This window comes from Mesoplodon bidens (assembly GCF_964165515.1).
Source record: "Mesoplodon bidens genome assembly, chromosome: 10".
NCBI classification, from domain to species: Eukaryota; Metazoa; Chordata; class Mammalia; order Artiodactyla; family Ziphiidae; genus Mesoplodon; species Mesoplodon bidens.
Window position 1 is genome coordinate 1,695,105 of NC_138172.1, and position 18,754 is coordinate 1,713,858.

Consider the following 18,754-nt stretch of genomic DNA (forward strand, 5'->3'; position numbering starts at 1 on the left):
GTTACTTTTTAGCTTAGAAAGTACTGCCCCCAAATTCTCCGTTAAACATGAAGCCATTTTCATTCTCTTTATTAATTCATCCTTTCACTACTTCAAGAAACATTCATTGAGCTTTAAGTTGCATACCCATCCGAAAGAGAGGCAGTAAGACATCCTTTTAATAGAGAACATACTTTTGATGTGGAAGAATGAGAGGGAAGATGTCTTGTAGACGGTGAGCAGTCTGGGCCACAGAACTCCACAATCCTTTTGAGGAACTTGCATTAGTTCCGTTTGGGGGAATGAGACCCAATCTAGGCCAGACTCGCTCTCCCAGAAGCTGGAATCTGAAGGCAGCAACTACACCTGAAAACTGCAGAACTGATTCATGTGCGCTGGGAGGCCTGCAGAGCTGGCCAGGGTCCCGCTCTGATCCCCAGCTTCTCTGTGTCTGCTTCTTCAACGCCTCCCACTCTGGGAGCACAGGCTCTTCTCAAAAATAGAGGAGGGGTCTTCCCTGGTGGCGCAGTGGTTGAGAGTCTGCCTGCCGATGCAGGGGACACGGGTTCGTGCCCCGGCCCGGGAAGATCCCACATGCCGCGGAGCGGCTGGTCCCGTGAGCCATGGCCGCTGAGCCTGCGTGTCCGGAGCCTGTGCTCCGCAACGGGAGAGGCCACAACAGTGACAGGCCCGCGTACTGCAAAATAAAAAAAAAAAAAAAAAGGAGGAAGGAACTCATTCCACGAGGCATCATTACCCTGATTTCAAAACCAAAGACATCACAAGTGAAATCAAACTACAGACCAATGTGGGGTTGTTTTCTTCGATAAATTGATTTTATTTATTTTTGGCTGCGTTGGGTCTTCATTGCTGCACGCGGGCTTTCTCCAGTTGCAGCGAGTGGGAGCTACTGTTTGTTGTGGTGCGCGGGCTTCTCATTGCAGTGGCTTCTTTTGTTGCTGAGCATGGGCTGTAGGCACGCGGGCTTCAGTAGTTGTGGCTCCCGGGCTCTAGAGCGCAGGCTCAGTAGTTCTGGCGCACGGGCTTAGTTGTTTTGCGGCATGTGGCATCTTCCCGGACCAGGGCTCGAACCCGTGTCCCCTGCCTTGGCAGGCGGATTCTTAACCACTGTGCCACCAGGGAAGTCCCCAGACCAATGTGTTTTATGAATATATGTGCAAATATTCTCAACAACATATTAGCAAAGCAAATCCAGCAACATATAAAAAGAATTATATACCATGATCAAGTGGGCTTTCCCAAGAATAGGAGCTTGGTTTAACATCCAAAAGTCAATTAAAGTAATACACTATAATAATAAAATAAAAATGAAAGAGAAATGAAGATTCCTAGATAAACAAAAATTGAGAGAATTTGTTGCTAGCAGACCTGCATTCCAAGAAATAATAAAGGGAATCGTTCAGGCTAAAATGAAATGACACTAGACAGTAACTCAATTCCAAACAGCGGGGGCGGGGGGAAGAGTACCAATCAAGGTAACTACGTGGGTAAATATAAAAGACAATATAAAGTACTTTTTGTTTGTAGGGTTTTTTTTTTCTTTCTTTCTTTTTAATTCTGATTTAAAAGACAACTGCATAGAGAATTCCCTGGCGGTCCAGTGGTTAGGACTCAGCGCTTTCACTGCGGGGCCCAGGTTTGATCCCTGGTTAGGAAACTAGGATCTCGCAAGCCGAGGGGCACAGCCAAAAAAAAAAAAAAAAAAAGACTACATAAATCATTAATTACACACATTATGTAGATACAAGTGCAAAGGCCTGATGTTCCTGTTTGCTTTGGTTTGTATTGTCCAGCATGAATGCCACTCATAACATTAAGGACGATATTTGACAATTTCAGTGTTCAACAGAAAAATAGGGTGAGGTTTCCTTCCTTCATTTCTTCCACGGCAAGGCAATAATACCTGTGCATTTGCACACCTGGCTTAACAAATCTTGTCTATTTCCCAAGGACGGAAACCGCATCTTCCCTGGGTCCTGGACTCTTGCCCAGGAGTGTGATGAGGGTGAGGATGAAAACTCTCAGACGTGCCGCCATTAAGGCGCTAACTCATCACCTATGTGGGAACTGATATCAGATACAAAGGTTATTTTTGCACTTTAAAGAGAGGTCTCCTGAAACCCTGGCATGCATCCAAACAGCAAGCTACCCTGATGGAATGGGAGGTGGTCTGATTGGTGGATTGAAGCAGGTAGAGCAGGTAGTTATCTAGAGTCCTCAAATCATTGTATTTGCACTTATGACATAGAATATAAGTGCTACGCATCTTGGAAGTGTGAATCCCAAAGACATCTAGGAGCCCTACAAGGGAGGCCAGGCTGCCAGACTCCTGCGACACAGCCAGGGCTGCCTCCGGGGCACTGCCCAAGTCAGGTCCCTGAGGGCTGGGAGAGCTGATAGCCAGGTCTACCAGAACACCAGCCACAGATAAGGGGCAACTGGGTAGGCCTGGGGATGGTGCTTCCCTGGCCCGTGCCGTCTGCTTCACGGACCCCCTGGACACCCTCCAACGTGTCGCTGGCCTCGTTCAAATGAGCAGGTATGTTCATGCCGCGTCTGCTCCGCGGGGGGCCCTCTGCAGAAGCTTCCTCAGCTCCCGTCATTAATGTCCCCACCCCGTGCACCACGCTGCCCCCACTGTCCTTTTTCACTTCAACGCTTCCTGCCCAGGAGGATCCTCCAGGAGACCTGTGCAGGCCCCGGGCGGCCCAGGGGCCATCCTGCACGGGGTTGTTAGCACTATGGAGAAGAAACGGACGTTAAGAACCAGGTACTGTCATCCGAAAACTCAGTCCTCGCAATAACACCCCGATTAAGTCATGTTACCCATTTTACAAAAAGGGGGGACGGATCTCCAGGCCATCTTCACCGGGGTTTAGCAGAGTGGGCAAGGAGGGCGCGTGTTCTCACCCGTAAATGGTACCAACAGCACGGGCCTCCCAGGAGGGGGCGAGGTAACAGACCACGCAGACCCTCAGCCCACGAGATCCCCGCCCGCAGCCCCGCACCATCGCCGTTGCGCACGCTCGGGTGCCACCCCAAGCCGCGACCCTGCTCGGCGCTCACTGTCAACACCCCACCCCCAGGAGACCCGGAAGCAGAATTCCCCGCAGGTCAAAGCTGGCGGCGCTACTGCGGCGCCGCCGCCAGAGGGCGCTCACGCCACCTTTGTTGGCTCGCGCCTCACGGGTCAAGTCAGCGGCCGGTCCCGGAAATGGAGGGCTTTGCCGTACAAGATGTACAACATGGCGGCTTCCTGTGTGGCGGTACGGCACGCCGAGAGGCTGGCCTGTTTCTGGGACACGCGGGGATTGTAGCAGGCTCCTCGCGAAAGACGGCTCCGGCGGAGTTTCCCGGCGTCTTTGTCGTCGGGTAGGTGGCCGAAAGCAAGAGATTGCGGCCCCCACTCTGCGTGGCCGGAAGTAGAGGCAAGCGTGCGGCGTGGCCCGTGGCCCGGCCGCCGGCGCAGGACGCTCGTGGTCTGCCGCGGTGGGGCTCCCGGCCCTTCCCGAGCTCGGCTTTGGGCCGACAGTGCCCCGCGGTCACGTTAGGGGTTCCCTCTCGGCCGTTTAGGGCGGGGCGCCGGTGCCCTGAGCTGCCTCGCGTGGACGCGAAGGCTGGCCTTCTTGCCTTGACCACGAAACCAGGAATAACCAGGTGACATGAGTTAGTCTCTCCTTTCAGAGGAGTGACCTGCGGTCGCTAGAAACCGCAAGACGGTTCCTACAGTAACGTGGACCCAACCCCGGGAGACACTAAGTGAAAAAACCAAAGCGCGCAAAAACGTGTGAGGATGTGCATTGTTGGCGGGTTTGGGGTGTTTTTTAAAAAGGCCCACGAGGGTAGAGATGCCCACGAGCTCGCACAGGCAGAGTTCCAGCCGAAGGGCTGAAACGGGCGGTGAGGCAGGCAGCAGAGATGGGAGGGCGGGGACGGGGCGGGGGAAATAAGTTGGGGGATATTTGAGTGTGTGATCTAAATACACAGAGTCTTTTTATGAGGTTCTCACATCATAAAGCGAGAAGGCAACGTTAAAAAAAAGTAGGTTTTTTCAGCTGGAACCACGGTGGTTAATAGATTCATGAGATTGAATTTGTGAGGATAAAATTTTAAAGGTCAGCACTGTAGTATCAGTACTTGCTGCAAAGGTTTCGAACCGATGAGACGACCTGAGTCTTGAAAGCGAGATTTTTGTTTTTGTTTTTGAGGGGGGGGGAGGAGGAGCCGGGCAAACAGAAGGCGCTCAAGACCCGTTTGTTGAATGAATGAATGAATAAATGCCTTTTTGCTACAAGCACACACATTTTCAGTAGGTTCAGTTGCTGGTATATGTTCCTGTGTTTTTAGAGTTAGTACCATGGAACACAAAGGCAGCCTTGACTTAGAAACTGAAGCAAGTTCTGCCTTAAAATCATCCCGAAATGTCTTCTTAATGTTTAAAAAATAAAGTAGTAGCAGTTTCAGAACTGGTATTGGTTTGGGGAATCACATATTTCAATGTGAGAGCAACGTCCTCCTTCCTGAAGCGACTGACCATTCTTGAGCTTTCCCAGTGTGCCAGTGCTGGACAAGTGGGCACCCTTGCACGTACCACTCGGGCCTATGGTATACACATAATGCCATAGCTCTGGTGATGGAACTAGATAGAGTTAGCCAAGTTCCTAAGCTGTGCTAAATGCTCAGGAAAGAGCATTTACTATTTGGGGACAACCCTGAGTTGCTTGATACATTTTTGCCTCTGGGACCTTATAGGGGCTTTAAAAATATGTTAGTTGCCCTATGGATCTTACTTTTATTTTTATCATCTTAGAGGCCATATAATGCAAAGAATTTAGCTCCGTATTGTGTATTGTTGAGTAAGTTACTTAACCTTTCCAGACTTCAATCTCCTCATGAGTAAGACGAGAATCACAAAACCTCTTTCATAGGGTCACCGTGAAAATGATTAGAGACAATGTATGTAAAGCACCTTGTGCAGGGCATACAGCAGGCATTCAGTAGTGGTTTCTAGTTCTGCAGTATTTCAACCTCAGGGTTAAGGAACTAATACTGCACTCAGAAGCAGGAGAATTTCTCCGGAGGGTAAGGAGCAGGCGGCCACAGAGTGACAGTTAACACAGGAAGCCTGCAAGGAGAAGTGGGGGCCAGCAGGTCTGCTGGCTTCAGGGCCCCCGGCTTCCCGTCTCCAGTGGGAGAATGCAGATATGGTCTGCAGGCCGTTTGCGGAGATGCCTCCTTGCTCACAGCCACCTGCACTGTTGAGCTCACAGGCACCTCTTCGGAGCGTCTTCCAGTGCCTTTCAGAGGCATCAGCCTCCGTTTCTGCGGCTCATTGCTCATATTTCATTGCTCATTTAATATGGAACACGTACCACGTATGTTTAAAATTTTTCTTTTAGTTTAATAGTGGCAATGTACACATAACGTAGAACTCAGCATCTTAATGTTTTTAAGTGTACATTTCAGTGGCGTTAAGTACATTCACACTGTTGTGTAAGCAATCTCCAGAAGTCTTTTCATTTTACAGAAAGATGAAACTCTGTACCCATTAAATAATACCTCTCCATTTTTTCCTCCCCTGAGTCCCTGGCAGTCTGTCTCTGTGAAGTTGACTACTCCAGGGACCTCATATAAGAGGAGTCATAGAGTATATTTCTGTGACGGGCTTATTTCACTGAGCATGATGTCCTTAAGGCTCACCCACTGTAGCGTGTGTCAGAATTTCCTTCCCTCTAAAGGCAGATTAATATTCTCGAGTGTGTCTAGCACTGAAGGGGAGCAGAATACGCCCCCCCCAAATGTGCCACCTTGTCATGTGAATTATTTTGAGCCAAAGGCTATCAAGACCCAGCAGTTTCAGGAAAAATTTTTACCTCTTCTTTATCAGCCTAAAAGAATTTAAATAGGGGGCCAGCCCCTAAAGAAAGCAGTTACCAGAGATGACTTATTTACGTTAAAGACTAACCTGCGTGGCAGGGCAGACATCTAATCACCAGACATCCGCTCTTCTCAGGTGCTGTGAATGGCCCTCCTCCCCTCTGCAGCCTCAGCTTCTATCCGTTTCCTAGTTCAGGGATGCAAGCCTCAATTGCCTGACTGCCTTTGGGTCTCATTTTTATGGGGCTCCCATACCTATGAAGTTAAATCTGTTTTTCCCCTGTTAATCTCCCTAATGTCAGTTTAACCATTAGACCAGCCAAAGAACCTAGAAGGGCGGAAAGAAAATTTTTCCACCCTGACACCACATTTTGTTTCTTCATTTGTCAGTGGACACCTGGGTTGTGTCTACCTTTTGGCTGTTGTGAATAATGCTGCTGTGAACATGGGTGCGTACGTACTTTAACATGAAGTAATATCTGATAGGATTATAGAGAGTATTTTTATATAGTTGCATTTGACGAAGTAATTCTGAATCCAAAAAAATGCACTATTAAGCTGTTTACAAGGTCATTAGAAGATTTAAAAGACGTAGTTAGTCATTGTGCATCATGGGCCATGACGTCGCCCAGTGATAGGACACAGGTTTAAGGTACTGTGATGATCGTGGATTCCCTTCTGCCCTGCCAGTGGGTTTGGAGGATTTTGTGGATAATCTTATTTAGAGATGGCATCGAAAACCTAAGGAATAGGTGCACAAAGATAGGAATCAAAGACCTTTAACAAAGGATTGTGAAGTGAAATATTGGATGCCCCTAACTAAGGCCTAATGTATTCATGTGTGAGGTATGGATAATGAGAGTGTTCATCTCAGGGTATGTTTTGGGGACAGTAGAGTCACGTGGATAAAGGGCTCACCTGGCCATTAAAAGGAAGCAGTATATCTGGGTGAAGGGTACACAGGGATTCACAGGGGTTCTTTTTACTACCCTTGCAACTTTTTTGTAAGTTTATATCAAAATAAGTTGAAAAAAACAAAGACATCAAAATAGCATGTAAAGTGAAACACAACTTTGAGGAAAAATTTATGTGCACAAAAAAGACATATTTTTATGTTAAAATTGCTAATCGTGGTTATCTCTGGGTGGTAGAATTACATATTTCCCCCTCCCTTGGTGTTTTCTTGAATTTACCAAGTTTTTTTTTGTTGTCATTGTTATTTTTGTTTTGTGCATGTATCAGTTTAATAACTATAGAGAGAAAAACATTAGTATGTAGTTAAATAAAAATCTGGAGTCTAGTAGTTATCTAATACTTGTCAGTAGAAACGTCTGAGACCTTGCATGAAATTGAGTACCATGCAAATGGCCCCTGGCTTCTATGAAAGACCATAGCATCAGGGCAAGGATGGGGGCCCTGCGACTGCTGGTCTCACTGTTGGGTGGGTCCTTTTTCCAAGGTTGATGACATCACACTTCAGAACCAGATCAGACGCTTAGAATATCAGCAGCTCAAGGTCTGAAAGATGCTTACAGTCATGGAATCCACTTCCCGCTGCTCTGGACCTCTCCCCCGCTTCTCCAGCACCCGGTCTCTGCTTGCACTGCTCAAGGAACAGGGTGCCCCCTGACTAGGGGGCCTGTTCCTTTCTTGGACGGCTCTGACTGTGACAAGGTCTTCCTTATTTGTCGTCCACATCTGACCCCTGCTCTGTTCCTCAGAGACGGTCAGAATGTGTTTGTGCCCCACCCAAGACCAGCAGTGAGGGACTCTGAAGTGTCCACCCTGAAGTCTTAGGACCTATCTTTTTTTTTTCTTTAAAATTTATCATTTATTTATTTACTTTTGGCTGTGTTGGGTCTTCGTTGCTGTGCGTGGGCTTTCTCTAGTTGTGGCGAGCGGGGGCTACTCTTCGTGGAGGTGTGCAGGCTTCTTACTGCGGTGGCTTCTCTTGTTGCGGAGCACGGGCTCTAGAGCGCGGGCTCAGTAGTTGTGATGCGCGGGCTTAGTTGCTCTGTGGCATGAGGGATCCTCCCAGACCAGGGCTCGAACCTGTGTCCCCTGCATTGACAGGTGGATTCTTAACCATTGTGCCACCAGGGAAGTCCCTGACCTGTCCTTTTCTAGCCCAGCTCTTTTCCCCAAGCTCCAGACCCACACCTCCTGCTCTCTCCTGGTTCTCTGTGTTTGTCTATCCCACCGGCACCTCACATTCAACATCTCCAAAGTGTGACTCTTCTCTCCTTTCTCACCCAGGACCCAAGAATAATGCATGTTACTTGTCTCTGCTACAAGTGATGCACAAATTAGGTCTTCATTTTTCTCTTTTGTAAAAGAAGTTTAGATTTCTGCTAGAGTGGCTGCCCCATGGGACCATCAAGGACCCAGACTCCTATCTTTTGATAGAAAACCCAACCCATAGTGCCTTAGCTGAACATAGATTTCCCTTTTCTCATGGAGCAAGAAGTTCTGAGAACTACAGTCGACCCATGAAGCCATCAGAGGCCGAAGCTACTTTTGTCCTTTTGCTCACTCATCCTTACCCTGTGGTTTTCATCCTCATGCTTGTCACCTCAGGGTCACAAGATGACTCCAGGCAGGATGAAGGGGAAGGGAAGACGGCAAAGTATACTCGCCGGCTCAGTCAGCTTTCTTGTTATGAGCTGCTCAGGAAGCCCCACCCAGCAGCTTCCCCCTCGTTGCCTGGAGTCCTGTCACCTGGCCACCTCTAGCTGCAGGGCCTGCTGAGAAACAGAGTTCTTTAGCTGGGCCCATTGTTGCCCTGAACAAATCAGGCTTACATTCTAGGAACCAAGGGGAGACTGGACATGTGAGCAGTGGTGTCTGTCACAATAAAGCTTCCTTGGGACCTCCCTGGTGGAGCAGTGGTTAAGAATCCGCCTGCCAGTGCAGGGGACACGGGTTGGAGCCCTGGTCCAGGAAGATCCCACATGTTGCGGAACAACTAAGCCCATGTGCCACAGCTACTGAGCCTGCGCTCTAGAGCCCACGAGCCACAACTACTGAGCCCGCGTGCCACAACTACTGAAGCCCGTGCGCCTAGAGCCCATGCTCCGCAGCAAGAGCGGCCACCGTGATGAGAAGCCCACGCACCGCAACGAAGAGTAGCCCCCGCTCGCCGCAACTAGAGAAAGCCCGCGCACAGCAACGAAGACCCAACACAGCCATAAATGAATGAATGAATGAATGAATGAATGAATGAACAAGCAAACAAACACTTTAAAAAAAAAGCTTCCTTAAGCAACAGTAACTGTGTTGCCTAACTGCAGGATTTCTCAGAGCCTCTCAAATTCCAGGGAGAGCACCGTGCGTCCACAGAACCTTTTTTACAGTGGTCATGTCTCAGGAATTGTTTCATGGTACATGTTTCAGGAAACACAAAACGAGCCATAGTCTCTCTTTAAATCTTTAAAAGAAAAGTTGGGGACTTCCCTGGCAGTCCAGTGGTTGGGACCCCACACTTTCACTGCCAAGGACATGGGTTTGATCCCTGGTCGGGGAACTAATCCCACAAACCGTGTGGCGCGGCCATAAACAAAAAAGTTACATCTGAATTCAGGATGGATTTGTTAAATGTATCTTTTTTACTATCATGTAGTAAGAGTGGCGGTTTTAATGACTTTGATGGTAAATACATCATTTCAGTTGCCTAATCTAGAAAGCTTCTGGTCATTTTCAGTATTCCTTTCTCTTTCATGGTACTTAGGTTTCTTCCCTGGAATCTTGCAACAGAATCCTCACCCTTAACGTGTTGAAGTATTTCCTTCTAGTCTTTTTTCTGTGCATGGGTATATGGTTTTGTTTGTTTGTTTGTTTGTTTGTTTGGGCTGTGTTGGGTTTTCGTTGCTTCACGCAGGTTTTCTCTAGTTGCAGCGAGCAGGGGCTACTCTTCGTTGTGGTGCGCAGGCTTCTCATTGCAGTGGCTTCTCTTGTTGCGGAGCACAGGCTCTAGGCACGCGAGCTTCAGTAGTTGTGGCACACGGGCTCAGTAGTTGTGGCGCATGGGCTCAGTAGTTGTGGCTTGTAGGCTGTAGAGCGCAGGCTCAGAAGTTGTGGCGCACGGGCTTAGTTGCTCCGCGTCATGTGGGATCTTCTGGGACCAGGGCTCGAACCTGTGTCCCTGCATTGGCAGGCAGATTCTTAACCACTGCACCATCAGGGAAGTCCCGGGTATATGTATTTTTATCAGTAGTTGAAATTATATGCATATATGCAGCAGTAAGAGCAGTGTTTGTTTCCCATTCCCCGTTCTAGGATGAGGAATACACTGAGATGAGTAAGAGAGGGAGGTCTTTGGTCACGGTTGTAGCCTCTTTTGGTTGGCACTGCTCACTACCCCCGAGACACTCCTTTCTCCTCGCCGGGGCGCACTGGTGAGAAAGCTCAGAGTTAAGAAATAGATACAGCTGCTGTGACAGAGATGCAGGATAACCGTGACTTTGTTAAGGTGAAAGTGTGTCTCCACATAAAAGTCCAATCTTGGTGGCTCCAGTGGCCAAAGCCTGATGGGTCAAAGTCAGAGTGGTGGTCATGGTCTTGTAGGTGGCAAAAGGATTGCAATGACAAGAAAAAGAAATATGACCCTCCTGTACCTATAGAGTGGGAAAAAGGAAAAGGAAATGGGGACCAGATGCTGCTGCCAGCAAACTGTCCCCGGTGCCCCCTCACACTCAGTGCCAGTTAAAATTATTCAAGTTGGAGAGAATTAAAGACTATGTTCTCTGGTGGAAGAACTCATTAGAATTCAGAGAAGAGTGAAGCCTTTAGAGGAAAAGCAAGAGGAGGAGAGATCAAAGGTGGGTGATGTGAGGGGACGGCAGTGTTGGCAGGAAGCGCGGAAATGGTGGTTGTTGACCATCCCACCGTTGCATCTGCTCCTGGCAGCTCAGAGCAGCGCGACAGCTTCCTTTCACTTGTAGACAAGGTGCTGTGGAAACCGGCCTGCTTGGTCCTGCTCACCCACAGGTGCGTGCCGTGGTAGGTGTGCTGATGGGTGACACGGAGCCCCAGGTCACAGTGGTGAAGGTGGGAAAGGTCCCCCAGCAGACCTACACTGATACTGGGGGGTGGACAGCCGAATCCAGGAGGTTAAGGAGTCTGCAGCGCTTCCTCTCTCTCATCCTGCATATTAAGAGGAGATGCGTGTGAAGTCGTTCTGTGTGGTCAGCCCAACACAGGTGCGACCTCACCAGCCAAAGCAGTAAGAGTACATCAAACCTCGCCACTTTCTGGAGGGCAGTTGGCTCTGAACTTACTCAGAAGCACCTAGTGATGGGCCAAACTCATCCAGGAATTGTTTCAAGTGGCTGAAGAATACGCACCATCCATCCTCCTCATGGATGAAAGTGATGCCATAGGGACAAGACGATGTGACTCAAATGCCGGTGGTGAGAGAGAAATTCAGAAAACGAAGTTGGATCTGTTGAACCAGCTGCATGGATTTGATTCAAGGGGAGATGTGAAAGTTATCATGGCCACAAACTGAATAGAAACTTTTGATCCGGCCTTGATGAGACCAGGCCAGGTGAACAAGGGGGTCGAGCTCCTCTGTCTGAGTAAAGAACTGAGGAGCACTATTCATACAACAGAATGAAGCTGGCCGATGATGTAATCCCAGACCACCTGACTGTTGCCGAAGGTGACCTGTCTGGTGCCGACATCAAGGCACTCTATACCAAAGCGAGTCTGGTGACCTTGAGAGGACATAGAATGAAAGTAACAAATGAAGACTTATTTTAAATCGGAAGAAAATTTTCTTTATAAAAAAGAAGGCAGGGGCTTCCCTGGTGGCGCAGTGGTTAAGAATCTGCCTGCCAATGCAAGGGACATGGATTTCAGCCCTGGCCTGGGAAGATCCCACATGCCACGGAGCAACTAAGACCGTGTGCCACAACTACTGAGCCTGCGCTCTAGAGCCCACGAGCCACAAGTGCTGAGCCCACATGCCACAACTACTGAAGCCTGCGCTCCTAGAGCCCATGCTCTGCAGCAAGAGAAGCCACGACATTGAGAAGCCCGTGCACTGCAACGAAGAGTAGCGCCTGCTCACTGCAACTAGGGAAAGCCCGTGCACAGCAACAAAGACCCAACGCAGCCAAAGATAGATAGATAGATAGATAGATAGATAGATAGATAGATAGATAGATAGATAGATAAGGCGGGGACTTCCCTGGCAGACCAGTGGTTAAGACTTCGCCTTCCAGTGCAGGGGGTGCAGGTTCGATCCCTGGTTGGGGAGCTAAGATCCCACATGCCTCATGACCAAAAAACCAAAACATAAAATAAAAATTGTAACAAATTCAATAAAGGATTTTTAAAAAATGGTCCACATCAAAAAAAAAAACTTAAAAAAATAAAATAACATAAACAAGAAGGCACCCCTGAGGGCTCTCTCTCTAGTGAACCATGGTTGCCTTCGAGGAACTGGCTGGGAGTCCTCCTGGGAGGGAAAAGGTTGGGGAGGTTGCCCAGAGGAATCCATGTTCCCATTGATCTTTTTCAGCACAGCACCCTGTGTGTCTTCTCGAGCATGGTGGTCAGGATGCCTATTGAGCTGCCTTCATCTGTTGGTCACATTCAGTGCTCTCTTTCCAATAAAGTGTGCTCTTCCTCACAAGGAAAAAAGAAGCCCAAGCTTTCTCAACAGCACCGTTTCCCAAAATCACCAGGCACCCAAGTTCCACCTGTCTTGTTGCTTGGTCATCTCTAAGGAGTTGCCATCATCTAAATAGTCTAAAACTGGTTGCCACACATTTGGTTCCAGCCGGTGGAAGGAGGGAGGGATAAAGGGGCTGCACCCTGATTTTAAGGACCTTATGTAGAAAGCTCTCATCCACTGACCACCGCTTAAAGCTTTATTCTGAGCATCCATGTGTTCTTGACCTTTGCCTTCCTAGAGTTTATAGTCTCCTGGGGAACACAAGGAACAATGATAGCAGTGATACATGCTAATAAGAAAACAGACTCAGGGCTGGGGTAGAGATGAAGGTGGTCGGGAGCAACCTCCCTGAGAAGGAGTCGTGCCATCAGGGATCTCCTGGAAGAGGGAGCAGCGAGCACAGGTGCCCTGCGGTGGTAATGTGCTCGGCACGTGGGAGGGGCAGCACGGTGTGGCCAGTGCACCTAGAGTTGTGTGAAATCAGAGGAGTGTAAATCACATCAGGTGGAGCCCCGTAGGCGAGGATAAGGTAATCATTCTTAATTTGAGTGAGAGGAAAACCTCTGCAGATTTGTGAGCAGGCATGATGGCATTGACATTTTAAAGATCGCTTTGATTTAACAAGTTACGAACTCTGCATACTGTGGATCCAACACCTAAATGTAAGAGCTAAAGCCGTAAAACTGTTAGAACAAAATATAGGGCAAAAGCTTCATGACATGGGGTTTGGCAGTGATTTTGTGGATGTGACACGAAAGACACAGGCAATGACAGAAAAAATCGGACTTCATCAAAATTTAAAATGTTTGTGCATCAAAGAATACAATAAACAGAGTAAAAAGGCAATGTATAGAGTGGGAAAAAATATTTGCAAATCACATATCTGATAAGGAATTAATACCCAGAATATATAAAGAACTACTAAAATTCAGCAGTACCAAACAACCCAATTCAAAAATGGGTTAGAGTTGCACAAAAATATGAATGTATTTAATGCCACTGGTACACTGAAAAATAGTTAATTTTGTTATGAATATTTTACCACAATTTAAAAAATGAACTTTAAATAGAATGCCCAAAGGACTTGAAAAGATATTTCACCAGAGGAGTTACCCAAATGGCCAATAAACGCATGAAAAGATGCTCAACGTCACTGATCATTAAGGAATAGAAATCAAAACCACAATAAGGTAACACTTCACACCCATTAGGAATCATCAAAAAAGCAGAAATTGGAACCCTTATACACTTCTAGTGGGAATGTAAAATGGTATGGCTGCTGTGGAAAACAGTATGGAGGTTCCTTTAAAGAAAAAAAAACAGAATCTCCATATGATCCAGCAATTCCATTTCTGGGCATATTCCCAAAAGAACTGGAAGCAGGTACTCAAACAGGTATTTGTACAACAATGTTCACAACGGTATTTTTTTCTTATATAAATTTATTTTTCTTTTTGGCCGTGTTGGGTCTTTGTTGCTGTGCGCGGGCTTTCTCTAGTTGCGGCGAGTGGGGGCTACTCTTCGTTGCGGTGCGCGGGCTTCTCATTGCGGTGGCTTCTCTTGTGGAGCACAGGCTCTAGGTGAATGGGCTTCAGTAGTTGTGGCTCGTGGGCTCTAGAACGCAGGCTCAGTAGTTGTGGCGCACAGGCTCAGCTGCTCTGCGGCATGTGGGATCTTCCTGGACCAGGGCTCGAACCTGTGTCCCCTGCATTGGCAGGAGGATTCTAACCACTGCTCCACCAGGGAAGCCCCACACAGCAGTATTATTCACAGTAGCCAAAAGGTGGAAACACTGCAAATATCCTTCAGTGGACAATGAATGGAAAACAAAATGCTGCCTATCCATACCTACAATTGAATATTATTCATCTGTAAAAAGCAAGGAAATTCTGACATACTCTACAACATAGATGAACTTTGAGGAAATTACGTTAAGTGAAGTAAGCCAAAAGGACAAAAGACAAATATTGTGTGACGCCATTTCGTATGAGATCTCTAGAGTAGCCTTAGAGATGGAAGTAAGAGCAGTGGCCCCAGGGGCTGGGGGTGGGGGCGGGGATTGAGGAGTTTGTGTTTAATGGGGACAGTTTCAGTGCAGGATGATGAAGAAGTTATGCAACGGATGGTGGCAATGGTCGCACGACAGTGAGAATGTACTTAATATCACTGACCTGTGCACTTAGAAATGGTTAAGATGGCCTTTTTATGTATATTTTACCACTATAAAAACTTAGTTTAATTTTTTAAATTTAAATCTGCTTACTCAAATTACCATATGGTCATTTAAAAAATTGGAAGAACTTTGACATACTGTTAAGTAAAAGAAGTTGAATGCAAGGAAAATCAAAGGCTGCCCAAGAAAGGAGATGTAACCATAGTACACTGCTTGGTCGTGCAGGTAATATTTCTATCGTGCTAATCATATGAGCAATATTTGTTGAGAGAGTCCACCTGTCAACTCAGCAAGGAAGACAATTATGGTTACAGAACAACATGACACATTATCAGTTTGGCAGTGTAAAGTTATAGTTAACAGAAGTAGACAGGTGGCAGGGTGAGGGAAGGAAAAGGTACAGAGCTGGAGCTCAGATATGGCCGGAGTGGAAATTAAAGAAGGACTACAATTAGTAATGAAAACCCTTGGAAACGGTGGAGGAGGGTGTAAGTGAATTAAATCCTCACGCCAAGCAGGAAGTCAATGTACCATTCATATACCCACAAATAGTAGGATAAGTGTGTTATTTAGAGCTATAGGGGTAAGCACCAGCAAAACAAACAGTTAAGAGTGACTGCTCTGAGGAGCAGCCTTGGGGTCAGGAAGGGATGGAGTAGTTGGCTTTTATTTAAGCCCTTCAGTACTATTAATGTTTAACCATATGCATATATTGCTTTGATTAAAAAAAAACTTTAAAAACTATTTTAAAAATCAAATTGTAGGGTAACATGTAATCTATGACCCTGTTTTAAAAAAGAGACTAGGGCTTCCCTGGTGGCGCAGTGGTTGAGAGTCCGCCTGCCGATGCAGGGGACACGGGTTCGTGCCCCGGTCCGGGAGGATCCCACGTGCCGCGGAGCGGCTGGGCCCGTGAGCCATGGCCGCTGAGCCTGCGCGTCCGGAGCCTGTGCTCCGCCACGGGAGAGGCCACAACAGTGAGAGGCCCGCGTACCGCAAAAAAATAAAATAAAATAAAATAAAATAAAATAAAATAAAATAAAAATAATAAAGAGACTAAACCCCAGCAAACCATGCGTCTGTGTACAGATGATTCTCTGAGCCCAGGGGCATACGTGAAAGATTGTGCTTGTGTCTGGGAGGTGACATCAAAGGGTGTGGGAGAACCCTTCACCTGTGCTGGCGGGACCGTGGAGTAGTTACGGAAATGTCTTGCCTTTATCATGGTTTCTCCTCTAAACCACTTGAGAGTGAATTGAAAATATCTTTGTGTTTAACCGCTAACTTCAGGGTTTATTTCCTAAATTCAGAGGCATTCTGGTACAAAACCAGAGTACAACTATCAAAATCTGGAAAGTCAGCATTGACACAATCCTGTTATCTAATTTACAGCCCGTGTTCAGGTTCTTCCATTGTCCCAATAGTGCCCTCTTTATGGTGGTGGTGGTGGTGGTGTTTTCCTGGTCTAAGATCCATTCCAGGACAACGCATTGCATTTTGTTTTCATGTTCCTTAAGTCTCTTGATCTGGAACAGTTTCTTAGCCTTTCTTTGTCTTTTCGACCTTGAGGTTTTTTAAGAGCATAGGCCAGTTATTTTGTAGACTCTCCCTCAGTTTGGGTCTGCCTGATGTTTCCTTCTTATTACATCCAGGCTTTGCATTTTTGACAGAAATACTATATGTGACATTGGGTCCGTCTCCGTTCATCTTGTCAAGAGGTCCATGGCATTGCTTTATGCCCATGTTGCCAATGTTAAAAGAGATGATTTGGTTACAGTGGCAGTCCACCAGTCTTTCTCTTTCTGACTTACTTCACCTAGTATGATAATCTCTAGTTGCATCCATGTTGCTGCAAATGGCATTATTCTGTTCTTTTTGATGGCTGAGTAGTATTCCATTGTCTGTATGTACTACATCATTTATTTATTTATTTATTTGGCTGTGCTGCGTGGCATGTGAGATCTTAGTTCCCCAACCAGGGATTGAACCCGTGCCCCCTGCAGTGGAAGTGCAGAGTCTTAACCACTGGACTGCCAGGGGAGTCCCGACCACATCTTTATTCATTCATCTGTCAGTGGGCATTTAGGTTGTTTATAAATTTTATTTTTTTAATAGGTTATTTATTTTTATTTATTTTTAAAATTTTATTTATTTTATTTTTTTGCACCTGGACAGGGACTTGAACACTGGGCCCTCAGATTAAAAGTCTGATGCTCTAGGAGACTTCCCTGGTGGTCCAGTGGCTAAGACTTCATGCTCCCAATGCAGGGGGCCCAGGTTCAATCCCTTGTCAGGGAACTAGATCCCACATACTGAAACTAAGAGCTCACATGCCACAACTAAAAAAGAAGATCCCACACTTAGCAACAAAGATCCCACGTGCTGCAACTAAGACCCAGCACACCCAAATAAATAAATAAATATTCAAAAAAAAAAAGTCTGATGCTCTAGGGGAGTTCCCTGGTGGTCCAGTGGTTAGGACTCGGTGCTTTCACTGCCATGGCCCCAGATTCAGTCCCTGGTGGGGGAACTAAGATCGCACAAGCCACGTGGCTGGCCAATTTAAAAAAAAAAAGTCTGTTGCCCTACCGACTGAGCTACCCAGGCATTCTCCCAACGTGTATTTTTAAGCTAGGCTGAAATGACAAGGAAGCACTTTAGAAGAGGGTTTGGTAAAGGCCAGCGTCTGGAACCCACTGTCCTTCCTGCTCACCTGGTTCCCCAGGCCCCTCGGTCATCCCTTGCCATCACTCCTCCTCTATCCCATCCATTTCTGCCCTGGATATCTTCAGAGGCAGTGCGGGCCCTGTGCCCAGTTCTTCAAACCTGAGGCCTAGGAGATGCTAAGGCAGTGGTTCTCAAACTGTTGTCTTTTGTTTTTAGGTCACACCATGCGGCTTTAGTTCCCCCAATAGGGATCGAAGCCAGGCCCCCTGCAGTGGAAGCACAGAGTCCTAACCACTGGACCACCAGGGAATTCCCCCTCAAACTGTTTTTAGAATGTAAAACAGATGAAGTGGAAGTTGTTTGGGCTGCAGAAGAGCAGTGAGCTGCAGCCGTGCCCAGAAGACCTTCGCCTTCCTTGTTGGTTGGCTTCTGAGGCCCCCAGCTTGTGCCCTGGGACAGCATTAGAGCCTCGGGCACAGGACGCACACCGACGGCCACTGGCCCCTCAGGAGGGCTGGCTAGAACAGCTCTGACCCTGAGACCTGGGCCACACGAATCATCGGCTTTTGAGAAGGGACTCTCAGCCTGTGCCCAGGCAGCATCCCAACCCCCCAACACCATGCCAGCTGCACTTTCTCGTTTGTTTTCCTGGGATATCAACTTCAGCCCAGAGAGGAGGCCAAGAAGAAGCATGAGAGACCCAGTGAGGGCACCCCCCCCCCCCCGCCCTGAACCAGAAGGCAGCTGCTTCCTTCCAGCCTGCACCCTGGAGGAGGCAGCCTGCTCGGATGTCCAGGCCACACCTCCTGAGCTCTCCCTGCAGCACACCAGCCCCATCAGAGGGGAGCTGGGAACCTGGTGGATGACCACAGCCGCCAGGAGGAAGTGGACTGGAAGAGTTCTTCACTTCTCCAAAGTTATGCTTACTGGTGGCTTTCAGAGTCTGTATAAGGTGGGGGTGGAAGTGGGGTGAAGACCATACCAGCCAAGAATGAATCCCAACTTTGTTACTGACCACTAGCAGCCATGTGACGCTGACAGGTCATTTCAATTTTCTGATCCTCACTCTCCATTCTAAAGTGGAGGCAAAAATTAAACAACTCCTACTGTTGTCACAGGGACCAAATGTCATCTGGTAGTGGGGTTTCCAAATCTTAGGAATTGGCATGCCACCTGCATGATTTTGGCCACACCTTCATGTGAGTTTTACTATTACTTACCTAATTATCCCCCCAGTTGGCTTGCCTTTTAAACATGTCCTGAAGAAATACTGCTCATGAAATTGGGTTTGTTTCACATGTTATATTTTCCTACTCTACCTTAAAATAAGTAGACAATGATTAAAATTTAAAATGTTG

General features: G+C 47.3%; 1 long non-coding RNA gene across 1 annotated transcript; it reads left to right on the forward strand.

Moving 5' to 3' along the window:
* The first annotated feature begins 1,140 nt into the window (after positions 1–1,140).
* Positions 1,141–18,753, forward strand: LOC308623180. Its single transcript, XR_014016778.1, has 2 exons — positions 1,141–3,372; positions 17,613–18,753. It is a non-coding gene; the product is annotated as an uncharacterized lncRNA (long non-coding RNA).
* Position 18,754: the final 1 nt, after the last annotated feature.